The 13847-nt window shown below is 39.0% G+C and overlaps 1 protein-coding gene and 1 pseudogene across 2 annotated transcripts in view; both read left to right on the top strand.

Annotated features, from left to right (window-relative positions):
* Positions 1-13847, top strand: part of ARHGAP6 (Rho GTPase activating protein 6) — a 463010-nt gene that overhangs the window by 255616 nt on the left and 193547 nt on the right. The window lies entirely within an intron of this gene.
* Positions 8737-8845, top strand: LOC141569816 (U4 spliceosomal RNA; annotated as a pseudogene).

Below are 13847 nucleotides of genomic sequence, written 5' to 3'. Positions count from 1 at the left end.
CCTTCAATTCCTACTTTTGTTACTTTTGTGCTCTGTGGCATCTCAAAAACTTAGTTTTCCATCTTGAGAATGGGGCTAATTCCCACTCTATTTCAGGAGTTTTTCCTAGGCATCAAGTGAGATCATCGATGAGAGGTTATTCTATAAATGTAAAGACTTCAAAAAACTTCCGGCCAGTTGGAGTTTTAAGATCATTTATTGCTTTTTATCCCCTTAGGATTTATGTCCCCTGAAATCCCTATATTGACCAATAGTCAGGATGCAGTCACGTTTCAGCCGGGCTTGGGATGGTTGTGGGTTTCTTTGAGTTCACTAATCACGTATTGTTATTGATGAATTAATTAGCAATAAATACCTGAAGAAAACTAGGATAAGGAAATGAGAGTGATGGGATGGGGTTGGGAGTGGTGCCTTGGGAGGAGGAAGCCTGAATGATGAGAAGGAGGCAGCCAACGTAGAACTCCCCCTGAAATTAGAGCATCCCAAAAGAGACAACAGCAAATGCTAAGACGGGCATGTTGCTTACACTGACATAATGTCGACATGGAAAGGACTGTCCTTCCATAGGCGTACACGGGATTGTTTCAGTACACATCATATTGCAACTTGTTCCCTTTAGAAAAATCTGACCCTTTCTTTTGCTTTTGAAAGTTAAGACAACGATATATGGATTGCATGACAGTGAAAGCTCTGAATTAGGAGAGAGTAATTCCTTATTTGAGGAATACCTCTTTATATTATCTATTCCATTTCTATGCCCACCTAGCACGCAACCCAAAGCTAAGAGCTCAACCACGGATGGTTCTCAAGGGTGGCTGCATATTAGAATCATCCAGGAAGCTTTGAACACTCGCTATTCAAAGTGTCACCCTTAGGCCAGCACTGTTGGTGTTAAGAAATTCAGAATCTCAGATACACCCAGACCCACTCAATCAGAATCTACATTTTTAGAAAGATCCCCAGGCAATCCCTATATACATAACATTTTGAAATACGCTGCACAGTGTGATACCAAAGGCCAGGCCGTACCCCCCCCCCCAGATTCTCATTTATGTAGTATGGGGAGGAGACTGGGCATCATTAAGAAAAAGCCCCCAAAACCCAACTGATAAGAATAGAATGGACAACCAACTTTGGCAACCACAGGTCGGTCCAATTTGAAGGCCCTCTGTAACTGATAACCAGCAAGCGCGTGGAAACAGTTTTCATCAATTATTTAAAATGCCTGTTTTGGAACTCCTGGTTTTGTTTCAGTGTTTTCTGATTTATAATGAATAATCTTAATAATTTGTAATTCTTTATCTAAAACAATCTTTTAGTTCCCATTTAACATTACTATTACCACAGATTGGGGGACTGGAGGTGATTACTTTTCTTTGTCTTGAAGCCAGATAAGACCATTTTTCCAGCTCTAACCACACCCACTTTCTCATAGTTGGAGGTTATATTATATCTCACTGTCTACTTGCTTTGCAATCCTGAAAAGTATCTTAATATCTCACTTTTGTTTTGAGTTCCATAGAATGAGTAACTTTACTAAGTGGTTTGGTAGAAATGAATTTAATTGTATAGCTTAAAAACCCTTTTTTTTTCCTACAAATATACGATTTGAGGAGTTTAAAATGCACTACTCAACATGAGTATTTTATTTTACGTATCAATTATTAAATATTGATGCTAAAGCATGCTCTTTAGAAGTAAGTCTTTATTTAAAGGACTCTCAATTTGCCTGACTGTAAACTCAACTTCAGCAATCAAATTCAATTTGCAATCCAGTTTTCACTTCAGCCTAGCGGTTCTCTAGTCCTTGATCTCTCATTGTGGTAAACCCAGAAAATAATTTTATTAGTGGTTTAATTTTCTGTGAGAGGCCTTTTATTTTTCTTGAATTTGGCATATAATTTGTACATGTTGAAACTTGTTTTATTTGCATTCAGATTGGAAGGCAGAGAATATTCGTTATTATTTGTGGAAATGTTAACTATTGTTTTTAGAGCGGGCTTTCTCAGCCGAGGCACATATTGACATTTTGGGCCAATCATTCTTTGTTGGGGGTGGGGCGTCCTGTGCACTGTGGGATGTTTACCATCATCCCTGGTCTCTATTCACTAGAGGCCAGTTGCACGTCCCCAATTATGACAATTAAAAATATCTGAGACATTGCCAAATGTCCCCTGAGGGGACAGAATTGTCCCCAGTTGAGAACCGCTAATGTAGGGCAGAGATGAAAACAAAAAAAGAATCAGTAGCTATTTTTTGATCTAAGTAAGGCACTATATTTCTCAGTGTTGCTAGCTTCTGTTTTGTGACTAGGTGAGTTATCAATGTGAAGAGTACTGGTACATTGGATTTCTACTTAGAGATGGTTACAAATATTTAAAACAATTAGTTGAGAAAATTTTTTTCCTTTCTTCCCTTGGAATTTTAAAGGTCCTTAAGTCAAGTGGAAAATCAAGGCATTTATTTGCCAAGTTCAACTAAGGAAATGACCTTGGCCACAATTACTGCAGTGCTTCAGGTGTGAGTGGCTGCTTTGGCCTGATAATGTAGAGACATGGGACCTCATGCTTTCACCCTGTACATGCAGAGCAGTGGGTCTCAACTCTGGCTACATACTGGAAACGCATGGCAGCTGGAGAAATGTCATGCTCAGGTGGGAATGCCTAGAGATTCCAGCTCAGTTGTTGAGGGTGGGGCATAGGTGTGTTTTTCCAGCTGCCCAAGCGATTGTGGAGTGGAGGTGGAGCTGACACCTGCTGATGTGAGCGCATAGAGCTTCACTGCCTTTATCCCTCGTTGATCAATTCCCCACATTTACCTGCGGCCTGTTTTCTTCCTATCTGCAAAGGGCTGGTCAAACTCTTTTGCTGTCCTTTATTATTACATCTTTAACAAATTGATTTTTTTCAAGTGTTTTCCCTTTGCTCAGACCTGGACTTGCAAGGAAACTGCTGGCTCAATGCAACCCACTTAATCCATGCCCTTCTTTTGACTGCTGCCTTCATTTCAACTGTGAATCTCACTCCACCCGAAAAACCTTTTGTTTTTAACCGGGTATTTCTTCTTCTGCCAGCAGATCATTATCTCCAGTTCCCATCTATGTTTCCCATCATCACTTGCCTCTATTTTTTCTCCTTACTGCTATTTATAGTTTAATTTTCTTTATTTTTTTGGTGCTCCCTCTCATTCATTTTTTCCATCCTTAGATGACATGCTCCTCTTTTGCGAATTCTTCGGTGTGTTTCAAGGGGCTGGGAGAATACATTTCACTTGACGCTGATCCCTTTGCTTTTTGATCCGCACCGGCATGTTATTTTTAACTTGAGACCAGTGTGTTTTGATTGTGCGTTAGTTAGTTATTTAAAATGTATGCTCTTATGTCTCTCTTTGCCCCACCTGAGCATTTAAATGTGACACCTCATGTCTGCAGGGCTCCCTGATTCCTATTATGGCTGGTGGCTCTGGGCCAGGTCAACCATCCCAGGCCTCAGGCATCTCGTCACGTCTAGATTCACCTCTCCCCTTCCCACAAGATGGTCTCACCTGCCTGATAACGGTGTAGCCAGCCTCTCCTTAAACTGTGTTGTCTCTGGCAGCCTTTGCACTTCTAAATAATATCTAAATAATCTTTATCCTTGGCGTGCTTGAAAGTATTTCTGCTAAGTCCCACCAGCAGTTTTTGTCTTGTCTCTTCAGATAGCTCTTCCAAAATAAATCACAAATTGCTTCGTTGATAGAACTAATGTCACATGCTCTCAACTGGAGTATCTGTACCTCTGCAAAAAGGCCTCTTGAATTCAGGCCGGTGAGTTTGTAGTGGAGGCTCTCAGTACACAGAGAATGTGGGAGCCCCCTTTGGCCTTTGCCTTCAAACTTAAGGATGGATTTATTGTGCCTGCTCTGTCTTTTTCCCTCTTCTAACTTTCCAGGAATTGTGTTTGCTTTCTTGTCCCCTCTAAGATCACTGCAGCACACCTGTTCCAGAAACATCACACCACTTGTGTTCACGAAAGCCTGAGTTTGTGTGTGTGTCTGTGTGTGTGTACAAGAATACTACCATTGAGTCCTGCGTTGTGTAGCACTCAGTATATCCATATCGAGTCAGACTTTTAGAAACACTTTTGTAAACAGTTAAGATCCATGTAAAATCTCATTTTATTTGTAAATCTTAACATGTTTGCATTCATGTAAAAGGGGGAAAACACTCTTTTCTGTTTATCATTTAAATACCAGCCGGTCAGATTTTCAAATCTAACCATTAAAATTTCACCAAGCATCTAAATATTTCTTATGAGCTTGAAAGTCCCAGATTTAATATATCAGATTTCCTCAAATATTCAATAATGATTACAGACTTAAATCATTAAATCCCAAGTACTTTAAATAAAATCATGAGTTTACAGTGTCAGATTCTCCCAAGCAATTCAGACCTCAAAGATCAAATAAAACTTGTATATCTTTACATGTGGCCTCCAAAAGTTATCATTACCTAGCTCAATAGTATTAACATAAAAGTTTTATTAATCTTCTTTATTAGCTCCGTATATTTTATTGATGTTAGTACTAGTGCCTATATTAGTATTGGTACTAGTACCAGCATTAGCAATAGTATTGGTATTAATATGAAAGTTAAAATTAATACTAGCACAAGTATTAGTGCTAATAGTACAGTATTAGTGCTAGTAAAAGTACCAGTACCAGCATTAGCATTAGCAATATTGCTAGTAATGCTAATATTAGTGATAGTATTAGTATTAGCATTAGCATTAATACTATTACCAGCACTGGCATTAATAGTAGCATTAACATTGTTCATACTCATGTTAATACATTGGTATTATTACTCGGATCAGCAGTAGTATTTGTAGTACCACTATTAGTAGCATCGTTGGTAGTAGTAGTGCTTAGCATTAGTATTAACATTAGTGTTCGTTTTCACAGCAATATTGGTGCCTGCATTAGTTTTAGTACCAGCATTAACACTAGTATCCATGTTAATACTAATACTAGCACTACCATTATTACTAGTACAAGTACCAGCACCAGCATTAACGTTAACCTTCGTCTTGGTCTTAGAATTGGTGATAGTATACTTTTCAGAGTTGCAAGGTTACTGACCCGAATGAGGAAAGCAGAGATTGTGGATGTAGAGTTATTGGTTGAGAATGTGGCTTCAAAGTTTTGAATTCAGGGTCTTCAGTCAGAAATTTTGGACCAAGGCACCAAGAACTAGAGTTTGTCAATCTCTAGATGCTTCAACCTTGGTGGGTCTTTGTTGTACTACAGTTACTTAGATAGTAGTAGTATTTTGAAAGCCTCAATCTTTTCCTGCAATCTGGAGAATCGTGGCCATTTATATCCAATATGTTTATCGTATTTTGTTATCTGATTTTTATCGAAAATTTCTGTGACAGCTTTTTATCGCCTGATTGAAGAGAGTCACCAATCATCCTTGTTTGCCCAGGACTGAGGATTTTCTGGGACATAGTGTTTCCCCGAAATAAGACCTAGCCGGACCATCAGCTCTAATGCGTCTTTTGGAACAGAAATTAATATAAGACCTGGTCTTATTTTACTATAATATAAGACCAGGTATAATGTAACATAATATAATATAGTATGATATGATATGATATAATATAATATAATATAATATAATACTGGGTCTTATATTAATTTTTGTTCCGAAAGACGCATTAGAGCTGATTGTCTGGCTAGGTCTTATTTTCGGAGAAGCATGGTAAAACCAGGAAAGTCCCCAGGATAGCTAACCACCCTAGATTCTAGACCAGTGGTTCTCAACCCTCTATAGAATGTTCTAGGAAACTTCAAACATACCAGGGTCCAAGTTCCATCTCCAGAGATTCTGATTTGATTGGGGATATTACCCAGGCATTGATATTTTTAAAAAATTGCCACAAGTGATTTTCATGTGTGGCCAGGATTGAGAACCCCTATTCTGCACTCTCTACCCCGTTTGAAACACCCTGTGCAACATTTTACTGCTCACCTAGACCTGATGGAATTCAGCAAATCTCGAATTTGACAAGCATGTATTTGAATTTCTCAGTGTGTAGCATTTGCAGTAAACATTCCTAGGGGGAAGTCATGTGCATCTTTCTTGAGCATAGCATGTTATTTGTTGGTTTTGAGTATCATTGTGTTTTCATGGCTTTTTGCAGAATTATTTTTTTCCTTTTTGATGTTTAAATTGTCATACCTTTGTTAATGATAACTCCTTTTGGCTGGCCCATTTGTCCACCTACCACCATCCTTGAAAGCATTCATGCTTCCTGGTGACAACCGAGTGTACCTGATCCCTCCTGCTTTTCCTGCTTCAATATGTGGATTTGCTTATTCTCCAGGGATCCCTGGTTCTTTTCAGTGGGGAGAGTTTTACAGACAAAATCTTGGCCATAGGGGTGCACATCAGATTGTTTTAGGTAAGTCCTGACAGCAGGTAGATCTTAGACCCATGACCTTATCTGCAATTGAAATGCTTAATTCTCTCATATGGTTTTTGGGCACCTCAGTGACCATCCCATAAGTGTTATTTTTTTTATCTTTATTTTATTCATCTTTTTTTCTCCACACCAATCTTACAACGTTCTTTGCACTGTTTTCAAGCATTAAAATTCCTTTATTTACTCTTTCCAAATTTCAACTGTGTGTAAATCAGGAAAAATATGTAAATAGGCTTTGTATATTTTCTAGTTTATGCTCAGAGGCACGGGGAAACACCCTGTTCTCTTTTCCCAGCCCAAAGTCTATTTCCTTTTATAGTTTGATAATTTCTCCCTTCTTCAGTCCTCATATTTCCTGAAGTTTCGTCACTTCTTAGCCTATTTCTTCATAAGCCATAGCCAACTGAGTTTTATACACAAAGTGGACTTTCCTCTGAAATTAGAAGAAGTAACTATTTTGTTATCATTTTAAGAAAGGTGGCATGTGTGAGCGCGACTACCCTTTCAGTCATCATATTGGCTGATATTTGTATCTGAGGTCCCAGATTCAGGATATGGGTCAGAAATTTGGGATCAGAACAGTGCAGATGCTAATAGCAGGAACCACAGACCAAAGATCAATAATAAAAGCCACATAAGTGTTATTTTGAATGCATTTTATACTCACCCTGGGTTGTTTTGTAGAGGTGGTGAAGAGAGAGAGAGGTAACATATCCCAGGAGGGCCCTTTAGCAGTCTTCTTGACTTAGAATGTCTTAATTTTAGCATTGACTCTGAGAAGACAGTAGGCAAACCCTCACTATCCAAAGGATTTCCTTCATTTGAGATCCTGAGTTTCATCAAGTCACTTTAGATCAGCAATAAAATCCCCATGAGAGTGTCCAGATTTTCCCTCACAAAGAACCATGAAACGGGCTGTTTATTTGTGGAACTTCCAGTTCTGGTTCTTTAGAACTCCTTCCTTTGCTGACCTAAAGATAGCCAGTAAAAAAGGCTCTTAAAAATACATGCCTTATTGATTTTGGAATCCTCTGGTAAATGCTAATCTGACAGATGCCTTTTACTTAGGGGTAGCTTTGGCTCAAGCCCCAAAGCAATTTTAGCCAAGAAGAAATAATGTAGAGTTTAATGTAGAGTTTACATATCCAGACACAAAATAATAATTATTATTGCTAATAATATGATTACAGATGCCACACCCACCTCTCTATTTAGGTACATTTCCGACATAAATCCAAGTAAAATTTGATGTAAGTATAAGCTTCTTTAGTCTTATTATTTTTGACTTTTATTACAGGTGTATTTTCATTTGCACTTTTTTTATTAGTTTCATTTGTACTTTGACTTGTTTGTGCAAAAACTTGATGGCTCTTTGTGTTAGGAAACAGGTTAATAAATATGCACATCTATGTTTCAGATTCATAAATGCAAGCGATTATTCTGAGAACAACCTTGGAAGCTCCATCTTTTGTTTGTTCTCAGATGACAAAGCTGTATGGGTTTGGCTTGTACTTAGAACATATACTCACTGTAAACATGTCACAACTGTGGAGAAAATGATAAAGAGTGGATTGTAGTAAGAGAAAATTCTGTGTACATGGTAGGATCCATATAGTATGTGTATTCTCACCTTATTTTACTTGCACGTCAGTGAACGTGGGCCAGTAACTTGTCAGGTGGAGCCAGACTTCACAAATACAGCTCTGTGGAACTTTAGCTGAGAATAAAGCATTCATTATATAATTATCATTAATTTAGTATTTAGTTAACAATAATCTTTATATCTATTTCCTTATTTATCTTTGTGTTTGGGGGCATTGAAAGGTTTTTGAGAATCACCTGCACAACCTGAGTTTAAAACAAATAAATGAAGAAATCCCTGTGCTTTCCTCCTAGGGTTGTGGACAGATTTTAATTAGCTACTAATATAAATTGCTCAGCCCAATATCTGTCCTGTGGTAGTAGGCTTTCATGACATTTAGCTAAAGTCTCCATCACCTTCATCACTGTTATCATCTTCTTCGTCATCACCACCATCACTGCCACAACCAACACTACCAGTACCACCACCATCATCATCACTGTCATCAGTCTTACTATTTTGCCTTCAGCGGGCAGAGACATTCAAAGCCACTTCAAGTTATTCTACGGACATAGGGACTATCTGACAACCATTTTGTTTCCTCTACTAAAAGTTTGTTGTTATATCTCGGAAGACTTTACTATTCATTCAAAAGCCATAGCAATTACCAGGCTATTAAAACATACTATAAGCTCTGCGCAGTGGCAGTATCGTAGTCAATGAGGTTTATCCGAGGCGTGATTATTGCTATTTGAAAACATACTATAAAAATAAAGGTCTTAAGAATTTTGATCACAGAATTACCAAGACAGTGATAACGTGTTCACTACTTGCTGATGGAATAGATCAAAACTGAAGGAAGTGGGCAGGGGTGTGAATGGCATTGTCTTTTACTACTCGGTTTGGGAATGCTAAAGGGAGCCAGATGGACATTTCTCTCTACATTCTTTCAACTCACCTTTTTCTGCCCTCTTCCGCATAATTGTTGGTCATTGGCTGTGCACTTTTCTCATCTCTAAATTACGGAACATTCTCTTATGTGACATTAAGTTTTACTTGTCTTATTCCTAATGCTTCCTCTTAAATGTAAAGAAAGAAAGAGCACCGAGAGTAAATTACCTTTGTCATCTCTTGCCTCCCAGCATCAAAAATAGCTGTTGCTGAAGTGTTTGGAATAGAAAAGTTTAAAAGAACCTTATATACAGAAGTAGTTTGTACAGCCTTCTCTGCTGAATTCATGCCAGGAACTATTTTTCTTCTGTTAGGAAGTAACTAAAAGCTTTATTCAACTCTGGTCTGCCAGCCTGTGTAATGCATGTCTGCCAAATGCTTGTGGCTGTGTGAGAAAGTTTGCTACTCCTCCTGGTGGCGAGAGAGAAAAACTAACAATAGCGCTCTGTGGTGGGAGAGTATTGATAGGATAGGACATATATATGTAAATGTAGCCTTATCCTTGAAGCCAGTTTCTCGTGACATTTTTATCTCAACCTCTTTGGTTGCTTTTTCCCTCTGGACAGCAACTGATTTTTATCTTCTGAGGTCATTGAGATGAAAGAGATTTTAAGGGTAAGGGGGATCAACTATATGGTGATGGAAGGAGAACTGACTCTGGGTGGTGAACACACAATGTGAGATATAGATGATGTAATACAGAATTGTACACCTGAAATCTATGTAACTTTACTAACAGTTGTCACCCCAAAAAATTTTTTAAAAAACTGTTTATAATAAGCACTTTTGCAGTCAGTTCTTTAAGAAGGCAAAGGGGAAACAAAAAAAAAGAGATTTTAACAAACTGGCATAACATTTTGGTTTAGAGACAACTGAAAAAACGTCTATGTCTTAAATCAGGATTATTTCAGAATCACAGTGATATGTTGAGCATATTAGTCATGGAACTAGGTTTTAAGCATCGTGACCATAACAATAGATGTTGGATTTCTGTTCTTGTTATTGCCTCTGAACATTCTAATTTCTCTAACTCGGTAGACAGAAGAGAAACTCATCCTTCTGTGATAAACAGAGTTTGGAGGATGTTGACTCATACAAAAACTGTCTTAAAAAAACACCTCACTACCTCTTACTGAGCCCTGCTTTGGGGCTAGGCCCCATGCTACATTAACAAATACCTCCATATTTCATCAGTCCTTACAAAAGCCCTAGGGGGGAGGCACAATCACCCTCTTGGTTTAACGATTTGGACACTGCTACCCTGAATCACATGGGCAGTAAAATATTCAGCCAGACTCCAACACAGATCTTTTAAATTCAGAATCTATCCTCTAAGCCAGTGGTTCTCAATGGGGACAAGTTGGCCCCCTAAGGACATTTGGCGATGTCTGGGGACATTTTTTGTTGTCACACCTGGGGAGGTGCTACTGGCATCTAGTGTGTAGAGCCCAGAGATGCTGCTCAGCATCCTACCGTGCACACGACAGCCCCCATGGCAAGGAATGATCTGGCTTCAAATGTCAGTAGTGCCAAGGCCGAGAACATTTGCTCTTAGCCAGGGCTACTCAAAATGTGGTCCAGGGACCAGCAGCATGTGCATCACTTGGAAGCTTGTGAGAAATGTAGAATTATGGACCTCATCCTAGACCTACCATGTTGCCCCGAAAATAAGACCTAGCCGGACCATCAGCTCTAGTGCATCTTTTGGAGCAAAAATTAATATAAGACCCGGTCTTATTTTACTATAAGACCAGGTATAATATAATATAACATAATGTAATGTAATGTAATGTAATGTAATATAATATAATATAATATAATATAATATAATATAATATAATATAATACTGGGTCTTATATTAATTTTTGCTCCAAAAGACGCATTAGAGTTGATTGTCCAGCTAGGTCTTATTTTCGGGGAACAGGGTAGTGAACAGGAAATCCCGGGGTGGGGCCCAGGAATGTGTTCGAACAAGCCCCCTAGGTCCTTCTTGCACACTCGAGTGGGAGAAGCTCTGCTCGAAAATACCAGGTCACTTTGTCTTGTTGAGTTGGACACAGTTGTATGGTTTCCTCATCACTTTCCAGCATTCCACTGCCAATTAGAAGTTGCTCTTCAGGCATCCAAAAGGGAAAGTCTGGCAGATACTAGGAACAAGTGTGACTCATGGGGAAATCAGCGTAATTGCAAATCCAGGAACCACGCCCAACCGAAAATCTAGGGGTCTCTTTTTATCTTCTTTTCTCTGCCTAAGGAGGGAACTCTTAGAGATTCAGTCCCAGCTTAAAAAAATGTCAACATGTACACTGGTTTGGTTTTGAGTTTGATTAGCTAAAATTAAATGTACAATTGAGTTTAGTAAAAGCCTTTTTGAAGAGGATAAGAGCCACCGAGTACTACATTGCAAATTACATCAAGTTTCTGATTTACTGACAGCCCTCAAATAAACCTTCCAGTCTATATGTGCATTTTTTTAATCATGAGTTGCCTTTTGGAGAGCCAGTAGGATAATTATTTTGATCCAGGTCTCTTCAAAAATTACGCGTGACTTGGTTTTTATTTGATTTTTGTGGGGAATACATGATAAGCAAAGATGCATTGTAAAGAAAAAAATGTCAGACAAAAGCGTATGTGTTCAGGTAGTTTGTGCTGTAATGCCCCACCATTCCCTGCCTAATTCCTTAAACAACACTGCTGGAACCTAAAAAATAACATATTTTAAAAATCTGAGCAAAAAACAATATCTCCCAATTTAGAGTCATTAGATTGATTGACTTCTTTGAGTTCAGAAGGTTAAACTTTATGTAAAACCTAAAGAAGGTTTTCTATTTGTCTATTCTTTCCATCACCATCTATAGTACGGTCAGAAAAACATCAGTATTCTTCAAAAGTATTCTACACAGGGTTGGCTACATTAAAATCATCTGGGGTGGTAGAGAGATTCCCTGCTCTGCTTCCATTGGGATCCAGCTTCAGTAGCTGGGACGCTCAGAAACTGTATTTCTAAAAACAGCCAAGTTCAGGAGGCAGCACTAGAGCGTGACTCTCCGGCATCGATCATTTCCTAATATGAGAGACTCAAACTGATACATCTTAGTTAAGGTTTCATTATTTTGATGGCAGAATATTTACTGGAAATATTTTATCCTGTTGTTAAGTGGTCAGAAGTATAAATCAGCAAACCCACAGCAAACGCCACGTAGAAGTTCAGTAAGAATTTCACCAATTAATTCACTAAGCCATTTGTATCACCTTCGTGTAAGGTTGCTATGACTTTCCTAGGTGGCAAAAAAAGGTTAAACCAATATTGCAGGCTGAGGATTTGGGGATCGCAGCATCGCTGATGAATGTAATCTAGAAAGATCCTCAGTTAATCAGACACAGCTAAGGAAGGCTGAGGGATAGGTACAGGAGTTTTCCAGATACTTGAAGTTTTACCCTGTATCAACTTCTGTTTTCCTCCAAATCATTAGCATGAAAACCTAGAAGTGTGTGAAATGTCAATTTAAGAAGTATCAATTGCACACCCACCCTCCCCTGGAAGCTGCTTCAGCCGTGACTAAGCCACGCACTTCCAGCCTTTGAGAGGCCTATGTTCTGAGGATGGATGAGACTGGCCTGTGAGCCATTCACCACAAAGTCGTAGATTGTGGGATAGAGTTGGCTCTGGGTGAACACTAAGAGCAAGGAGCCGCAACAGGTGGCTTGGGAACACAGACGCCTCTGAAGATCCGCTCTCCTGATTCGAACTCTGCTGTATCGGGGAAGCCCTCAGGGAGCCAGCCCCAGGTGTGTAGGAATATTTGCCTCATCCCAAATGGCTCTGGACAGTCCGGCCATTATAACTGGTTTTCTTCTTTCCCCTTATTCATCACTGCCCTCCAACCCATCTCACAGATGCCTCTTGCTTGGCTCTGAGGGCGGCAGAATTGAAGGCTGCCACAAGAAACCAGATAACCATGCTCAAGACACAACTTTAGTTACTAATATACATACCATCAAGCCTGTCAACTCTGGCCAGAGGGGGTCTCAGAGCTTTCCTATATTGAAAAAAAAGTTCACTGGAAAGCTTTGGGTTTACTTCTGGACTTAAGATTATCTTCCAGATAGTTCAAGTCCCTTACTGACAGACAAACAAAAAAGTGGAGGCATTTCTGTCATAATTTTTTCAAGGGCCTGGAGGAATAAATATTGCTATTTGTTGTTAAAGGGTTTTATTTGTTAAATCTCATGGCACATATTTTAATTTCTGGTTAGAATTCATAGAATTGTATACTCTTCTAGAACCTAATTTACTTGCAGGTTCCTACTTGTTATCTTTGAAAGGGTCTAGTAGACTCAAGATTCTGTGATACTGTTTTTTTTTCCCATGCCAAACTCAGCAGGGACGAAGAAACCACGCTAGGGAGCCCAAGTGACAGTAAAGATAAATGCAGACTATTCTTAAGGGCTCTTGTCTGTTTAGGTCATCACTCCCATGTGGCAGCACATTGGGTAGGGAGTATCATGGCAATGAAACAGGACTTCACGAGGTTTCAGTGTCTTATATGTTCAAAGGCTCGGCGACGTGTACAATGGAATTTATCGTGAGCACTGGGACAGGCATCCTTGAGGTCACTTGTACTCAGATGGGACATGTTTTAAGAAAGATAAGCCATGAAAACCCAAATTTAGTAGAAAAATAAATGGATGTCTTCTTGTTTTATCAAAGAATCACTGACCTTTCTTTAAGAACACATTTCCTCTCAGTCCTCAAGTAATTCCCTAGAGATCAGCAACGCATTTGTGTAGGGTTTGCAAGGCAGGAAAAGTGAACCCAAAAATGTTAGCAATGCGTATTGATCTACAG

This window comes from Rhinolophus sinicus, chromosome X, assembly GCF_036562045.2.
Source record: "Rhinolophus sinicus isolate RSC01 chromosome X, ASM3656204v1, whole genome shotgun sequence".
Classification (NCBI taxonomy): domain Eukaryota; kingdom Metazoa; phylum Chordata; class Mammalia; order Chiroptera; family Rhinolophidae; genus Rhinolophus; species Rhinolophus sinicus.
This window is presented reverse-complemented; position numbering and strand designations above follow the sequence as displayed.